At 33.7% G+C, this 8,832-nt stretch overlaps 1 pseudogene; it reads left to right on the top strand.

Annotated features, from left to right (window-relative positions):
* Positions 1–5,063: 5,063 nt before the first annotated feature.
* LOC132043419 (TMV resistance protein N-like) lies at positions 5,064–8,826 on the top strand (annotated as a pseudogene).
* Positions 8,827–8,832: the final 6 nt, after the last annotated feature.

Raw genomic sequence — 8,832 nt, 5'->3', positions numbered from 1 at the left:
TGTACAGTAAAAAGTTCAAAAGGCTACATCCAATCTTTTCATATTCCCCGTTTCGTTCTTTGGTCTTTTATTAGATAGTTGTGCTATTCCTTTTGTCATTTCCCCTCATTATTTAATTCAACTTATGTTTAAGAAACCAAAAACTCATATCCATTTCCGCCGACACCCCCTCAAAACCTCCTACACTAAAGTATGTGTTGAGAGTGAATCATTTTCATTATACTCAAAGAATCTATTATGTAGTTTTTGTTTTTCGATGGAATATGTTACTAATGTAAAATGTATTGTTGATAATGGGGTCATCTGGGGCTACGGCTATACTAGAAAAGATGTATCAACAAATAAATCATATCAATATGAAAAATACTCTTAAAATTTGACTGCTCTTTTCTCAGGTGTTTTCATATTTTTTCTATGTTGTCTTTGTTTTGATAGGTTGCTACCCATTCAATAAAGAATTCCAAATACTCTTAAAATTTTACTGCTCTTTTCTCAATATTGGTGTTTTCATCTATTTTTTCCTTGAAATATTGTTGTCTTTGTTTTGATAGGTAATTTAAAGCTTGAAAAGTTTGACCAGTAAAGTTCTCTCTTGCAAATTTTTTAAAAAATTGATATGTAAATAGGGAAAAAAAGTGAGTCAAATGTGATAACTCAATGCAAGTCTAGATCTCCAATTTATGTGCACACCATTGGCCTTAACATGTCAGGATTAATTGAGTTTAAAAATCTTTAATATCGATTAATTCTTGAGAACAAGCTTGGTGTATAATGTACGTGAAGTTGAAGGTTCTATACTTCCGGTGACCAAAAAAACCTGCAAGAAATGAATCTTTATTACATTATTATAAACGATCCACTAACATTGAGAAGATAACTATAGCAAGGAACACATATTAAGATTGCTAGAGAAGACAAAATAGATCAAAGAGAGGCAAACATTCCTTCAAGTTCCTGATAATGCCAAATGTTATATACTTCTTATTTATAATTCAAACAAAAACACAGATATATATACTAAAAGCTTATCTTTAGATGGAAATATTTTTCTACTTACATTAATACTTCTCCATGTTATCCCAATTTTCTTCCACTGTTTAGGTGTTATGATTCCTTCATTTAATATACGTTAAGAGTGTTCTCCATACTTACGTTTTTATATGGATTTATCTATTTATTATTTTTATGTTTGAATATTTGAAAAATATAATTTTGTTATTTTAATTAGGTTTTCCTGACCGCGCAAGGCGCGAGCAAGTTTCCTAGTAATTCTAATAGAACTCAAACATTTGATGGTTTTTCTCAAGTGTTTTAATTACGCCATCTAACAAGTATTCATATAGTACTATTTCTGGTACGTAAATTCCATTAATTGGCTTATTTATCGATTTCTTCATAAAATTTGTTCAACAATTAAATGGTCGGAAAAAAAAGTTAAAAGAGGAAATTGGAGATTTAGCGGTGAAATTGGTGTTGAAAATTGTTTTCCAATTAATGGGTAGGTAATCAACATTGGTATGTGTTGGAATTGATTCAATTTTTTTAACAGTCGGTAATGGTGACGAAGATTCAGAATAGCTGTTGGAATTGTAGAGGCTCTAATAAATCAATTAGCTCATTTATAACATTACAAGTGACAATTTAAAACCCTTGTTGCTTTATTTCAATTAATTTGTTAACTTTTTTGTTGCCATTTTGCAAAGAAATAAAAGGAGATTAGGGACTAAACCTAGCATCAAGGTGATAATGTTTGATTGAGAAAGCAGATTACTATTAGAACTTTCAGATAAATGACAGCAATAAATGTTAATGCTTTTTTTTTTTTTTTTAAAATGCCAAATACTTTAGAACAAATTCACTTTGACAAACTATTACTCCCTCCGGTTCAAGTAAGTGTCTACTTAAAAATGAGTGTTCACTTAGCCTTTAGCACACTCCTAAAGAAAATACTACACTCCTAAAGAAAATACTACTCTCTCCGTCTCATAATAAGTGTTACCTTAGCAAAAAACACGCATATTAAGAAACCCATAATGCAATGTGAAGTTTACTAAATTATCCCTATATAATAAAAATAAATTACTTTTACCTTTTGATTAGAGCATGCACAAGAATAAACCTTTTGATATTGGGAATCCAACAATACCAAGTTACTATGTGGCTTTTCCAATCATCATTTAGATGTTACTTTATTGTCTAAGGGTAGAATTGGAAAAACTAGTCAATTTATGTCTTGATTTCCTAAGGTGACACTTATTATGGGATAATTTTTTTTTTTAAGATGACACTTATTATGGGACGGAGGGAGTAATTTCTAGAAGAAAATAGGTATTTTAACTAAACTATCCTTAATTAATAGGTATTAGGTAAATTTGGAAAAATAAAATTAACTCCTTAATTTTGTTAGTACTTATTTTAAACTAAAATAAAAAGGCTAAGTGGGCACTTATTATGAACCAGAGGGAGTAATTTTTTCGCATAGAAGGTTACACCATATTTAGGGAGTGTTTGGTACGACGGAATATGTTTTTTTTTTTATTTGGTTACACTTAAAATCTTGGAAAATATTTTCCTCCAAATAGTAGAAAATATTTTCCATAAAAATTTGAGGGGAAAACATTTTCGTAGTAACAAAAACACACAAATGCACTCCCCAACCCAACCCCACGACCCCACCCCCTCGCCCCACCCCAAACCACACCCCACTACAACACACCCCTACCTTCCACCCTGTGAATTATCTTTTTCATGTATTTTATTTTACTTTTATACAAAAATTTACTATAAAAAATAGAAAAAAATTCTTACCCCAGCACCACTCAACCCATGCCCCCCACCCTCAATTTTTTTTTCACACCAGCCCTACCCCACCACCTAACTCCTCAGCCCCACCTATCACCAACCCCCTCCAAAAAATTTTAATTTTTTTTTAAATAAAACTTTTAAAAGGTTTTTCGTTTCGATTTTTTACACCACCCAGCCACCCCGCACCCCCAACACCCTAAAAAATATTAAATTTCATTTTTACAAACGTTTTAAAAGTTTTTTTTGGCTTTTTACACCACCCAACCCCTCCACCTCTCAACCCGTACTCCGCACCACCAAAAATTGCACTCCAAATTCAAAAACCTCATAGTGATTTTGTTTTAAGTATATATAAATTCTCTTGAAATGACATTTTTCAAGTTGCTTACCAAACACAAAGAAAATGAGTAGAAAAAACACTTATTTTCTGAGAAAATATTTTCTGGAAAAACGTTTTCTTCGTACAAAACACACCCTTAGTAGAATTCCAATCAAGATCAAAGCATTAAGAGGATCATAAATGTTGGTTCGATTCTCAATATCCCCATTTCTCCTTACACTAAGTAATAGAAAGAATCTTTAAAATAAATATAAAAACTAGAAAAAAACTCACATTTTAAATATCTTCAAAGGATAATTTGTTTATTTTTCTTTATTTGGTATTTAAAGAAGCAAGGTGAACGTACAAGCAATTGAGCCTCAAGACCCACAATTGGACTACACTAGGCGATGATAGCTAGAAGAAGACGGACTGCAAGCCTTCAAAATTGGATTTTCAAAGGATTTCATGACTATACATTTCACTATTTTCTATCCCAAGGTAATTTTTGTTAAATCCCTAGTAAAAATTGGGAATTTTCCTGGAGGACACACACACGGTAATTTTTGTTACATCTTGGTCTCTTCTTCTGTTCCAAATTCTTGTCATTTATGGTTATGGACCCACCTTTTTTGATATGGATCCATCACATGTTCGATCCAAAGTAAGAGCTTTGCAGATGCCTTTGCAAAACATGAATTAAGGTAAGTTAAATAAGCTGAAACGGAGGGAATAGTTTATGAAGACTAGCTACACATATTCTACTATAGAACAAAGAATCTGTACCTAAAAATGAGTCAAACGGAATCTTAAATAAACTTTTCATAATTAGATATGTTTCTATCAGTAAGAAGGGATAGTTCCTATTAATTTAATTACAAAATGACATTGTTACATAGATAATATTTTGAGTGGTTCTTCAGGAGTTTGATTTATGTGCTTAGTCCCTTTATCATAATTATGCAGTAATCTACAGTGTGAAGTACTTCTCGTTCTTGACTTTTTGACCTATATATATCAACAAACTCCTATATACTAAGATTCTATCATGGATGACTAAGAGAAGGACTCAAGCGATTCATGATACCATCTCAGTATATTTATATACCATGTTGATAGCATAATTTGGGGGCATCTTGAGTAAATAGTTTTGATTTTTTCTGGGGGTAGGAAAGTAGTGGGGGTAGGCTCGGATAATTAGTTTCTTTCCAACAGGTATAGATGATCTTTCCCCTAAAATAAATAGTCATGGAATATAAAGAGGAAATAAAAAGAAACACACAGTTAGAACTCTACTACCTTGCTAAATCTTTTTTTATTTGGATAAACATAATGAAACTCCAGCCATTTATTTTTTACAGATTTGACCCGAAAAAAGAAAATACACAATTAGAATAAATAGTCATTACCTCTAAAGAAAAAAAAACAATTGGAACTCCATTATTTTGACAAAAGAATACACTATTGAAATAAATAATCACTACATCTAAAGAAGAAACAAAAAGAAATATGCAGTTAGAAATCTATTATTTGGCGCAACTTTTCTGTTTGGAGTTCTACACAAGTTTTTTTGCTATAGATTTGATCCTCGAAAAAAGAAAAAATTTACGATCGAAACAAATAGCCATTACAGCTAAAGATTAAATTTAAAAAATGTAAAATTTGGGTTAAAACGTGCATTGTATATTAAGAAGCAAGAAAATATCCCACTTGGAAGCCAATTTCTAATTTCACACAAAATATTGTGTTGACTCTCATAATCCAAATGAGGTTACTCATTTTTCGTTTGAGGGAGTAAATTATTTTTCAATAGTACATTTTAGGAACACAGGTCATTTAAATGAATGGTAGATAGCCAAATCTAAATCCTAATTTCATGATAATTCTTTTACCTGGCATTTCCTGTTTTCCTATCTCATTCTTTTTCTGTTCTGAATAGCTGCATTTTCCGCTTCTGCGAAAGCTAGATCTCAGCGGCTCTAGAAACCTAATGCGAACACCAGATTTCATGGATATGCCAAATTTGAAGTATTTGGGTTTGGAACAGTGTAGTAATCTTAAAGAGGTTCACCATTCCCTGGGGTATTGCAGGAAACTAATTGTGTTAGATTTGTTTTATTGTGAAAGCCTTAAGAGGTTTCCATGTGTTAACGTGGAATCTCTTCAATCTCTGAATCTATATGGTTTCTCTAGTTTAGAGAAATTTCCAGAAATCCTTGGAAGAATGAAGCCGGAGTTAGAGATTAAGATGCGATTATCTGGGATAAGGGAACTAGCATCATCTATTCAGTACCAAACTCATATTACCGAGCTAGATTTGAGCTTTTTGGAACACCTTGTAGCTCTTCCAAGCAGCATTGGTATGTTGAAAAGTTTGGTGGAGCTCTATGTGTCGTATTGCTCGAAACTTGAAAGCTTGCCGGAAGAGATAGGGGATTTAGAAAACTTGGAGGAGCTTAATGCCCATAGTACTCTGATTTCACGACCTCCGTCTTCCATCTTCCGGTTGAACAAGCTTAAATTCTTGTGTTTTGCAAAACAAAAATCACAAGCGTGCTTTGTGTTCCCTCCGGTGAATAAAGGGTTACGCTCATTGGAAATTCTAAATCTCAGTTACTGCAATCTAATAGATGGAGGACTCTCTGAAGACATTGGATGCTTATCCTCTTTGGAAGTGTTGGATCTCACTGGAAACAATTTCGGGCATTTGCCTTGAAGCATAGCCCAACTTGCTGCTCTTCGGTACTTGGACTTGTCACATTGCACGAGGCTTACACAGCTGCCAGAGTTTCCACAACAATCAGATACAATAAATGCAGATTGGAGCAATGATTCGATCTGTAATTCGTTGTTTCAGAATATCTCATCGTTGCAGCATGATATCTCCGCTGCAGATTCCTTGTCACTAAGAGTGTTTACCAGCGAGGGGGAGAATATCCCAAGTTGGTTCCACCATCAGGAAAATGATATAAGTGTATCAGTCAATTTGCCTGAAAATTGGTATGTACCTGATAACTTCTTGGGATTTGCTGGATGTTACACTGGCAACTTAATTGAAACCACAGCTCAATTGATTCCCTTATGTGTTGATGGGATGTCGTGGATGACCCTGAAACTTGCCTTATCCAACCATTCAAAATATCTGTCAGAATCTGCTATTCATTTTTTCTTGGTACCTTTTGCTGGCTTATGGGATACATCAATGGCATAATGGAAAACACCAAATGACTATGGGCATATTAGGTTATTTTTCTCTGGAAAAATGAAGGAATATGGTTTACATATGTTGTATAAAGATGAACCTGAGCTTGAGGCCTTGTTACAAATGAGGGAAAATAATGATGAACCAATAGAACATTGCATTGGGATAAGGCGGAGCAGATATGACTCCTTGACCAATGAAGCCAGTTGCTCGTCTAGTAAGAAACAAAGGTCACATTCTAATATTTGTGGGAACTCTGTCTTTGAGAATCTGCAGCAACAAGTGGAGGCGCCAGTCTCTTCCGAAACTCTGCAGCTCTTTCCCACAAGCCCAGGAGTTTAGCTTAAATATAGGTAATATACCTCATGACTTGTTTTTACTCTAGTTCATAGTGAAACTATGTTCTTTTTATGTAATTCTCTCCTTCTATTAGCTACAAAGTCTTCTTCCAAAACCAATAAGTAATTTTTTACTTCTCATTCTCCTTTTTGTTCTCTCTTCTTTCCCCTATTGACAGGACCTCACTAATTTGATTCTCCATCTTGTCTCCGCTTGTGCCATGATTAACCATGGTAATATACATCATGATTTGTTTTTCTCTCCTATTAGCTACAAAGTATTCTTCCAAAACTGATAATTTTTTTCCTTTTTGACAGAACATCAATGGGTGATCGACATCATCAGTGAGTTTTGTCTATTGATTCTCCACCTTGTCTCCACTTGCTGAGCCATGATTAACCAAGGTAAATTAAAGGCTAACAACAAGTTTAAATTTTCGATGCTCTAATCAGATCCTGGAATCATGCCGCATTAATTCAATTAGTACCTAAAAGTACTCACAAATCAATTATTTGACTTTGAAAATTAGTAAACTCTAAAATGAAAAGATAACGCGAAAAATTGGGGGAAATATAGGATGAAGTAATAGCCACTATTTAAGTTATGTATGCCAGAAGTTTACACTGTCATTTTGAAAAGATTTCAAGAAATGCAGGCAGTACTAATACAGTCACAGAAAAAATGAAGATCCTTGATATTCCACAGGCTTTTCCTATCAAAGTGCTCTTAAAAGTAATTTATAACCATGCTCGAATTTCCTTATGGCCGATCGAACTGCTTTACCCACATGAGCATCTTATTTTTACAATTTAATTGGATCTAAAGCGGTTCGTTAAAATAAATTTTGGTGGGTTTTTCAGGCATGTGCATCTGTTGAGGAGTTTATGCGGCGGTTGCGACAGTTAACTAAGCAGAGGGAACTGGCAAGAGACTGAAGATGTTGAGCAAGTGAGCACTCTGGATTTAATTTATAGAACTAAACTTGAATGTTGATATTTGATGTTTACTATTGTGATGGCCATCTTATTAGAAAGAACCTACACTCGTATACTCTCCATAACAAACTGAAGTTCACCATTTCTAAATAATTTTCATCATGGACAAACCAGAAGTTTCTTACCAATTACATAACTACAAAAACGTTATGTGAGATGACTCAGTTTAACAGTTCTGCATCAAACCTTTTCTTGTCGAAAGGTGACAATCGTGTTCTAAATTTAGCAATACACTTTTACTTCTTCTATGGGAAATTGAACCTCCACGTTTTAACTTGGTACAGATAGGAAAATGGTAGTAAAACAACATTTTATAAGATAACAACAGTTGTAAAGTAAAGTAGTAAATGTATTTTTTTTATTGAAGTGACAGCTTGTGGAGTATTCTGTGACATCTTACGACTTGCATTATAACTTGGTGCTCCATCATAATTCATTTACTGCAACCCGGTATTCTTCTTTTTTGAGTACCACGTTTTAGATTTTGCCTTTGTTGTATGATTTTCATGTGGAGATGTATCACAGATATAAGGATTTCACTGAGTTATCATTGATAGATGAAGATGCCTTTGAATTTCTTCTCATTATGTCCACCGAAAAGGCAAAGGGTTTTTATTTCCAAAGGTTTCCACTGATCCATGGTTTACAACTTCTTAATGTATCATTTTGATGCTCTCTGATTGTTATATTAGAGAAAATCTCTGATTTAGATATAAGTATCTCTCATGTTATGGCAGGGAGGTTGGGAAAATGATGAAACAATCAAAGATACAGCACAGCATGAGACGGTGGAGTAGGAGGGGATGTTAAGGTTCGTTCTCCCTTATAATCTGTTTCAGTTCTTTTTGTACATCGCCCTCCGTTCATTTTATATATATGACATGTTTGACTAAAGGTGGAGTTTAAGACAAAGGACCTTTTGCACTTATCAAAAGACATTTCTATGGCTATAAGAGCATGTCATTAAGGGTAACATGGGAAGTTTGAAGTTAAAGAGTTTCCAGAATAGAAAGGTGTCATTCTTTTTTGAACAAACTAAAGGAGAGAACGTCATATAAAATGGAACAGTGGGAGTACTTCTTTTAGAGGAAAAAGGTGAAAAAATAAGCAACAACGTCTTATGTGTTAACTTGTCTATTACATGAGATAAATGACAACATACTAGCTGTGGT

This window comes from Lycium ferocissimum, unplaced genomic scaffold, assembly GCF_029784015.1.
Source record: "Lycium ferocissimum isolate CSIRO_LF1 unplaced genomic scaffold, AGI_CSIRO_Lferr_CH_V1 ctg24277, whole genome shotgun sequence".
Classification (NCBI taxonomy): Eukaryota; Viridiplantae; Streptophyta; class Magnoliopsida; order Solanales; family Solanaceae; genus Lycium; species Lycium ferocissimum.
Note: the sequence above shows the minus strand (reverse complement) of the source record. Positions and strands in the feature narration are given on the sequence as shown.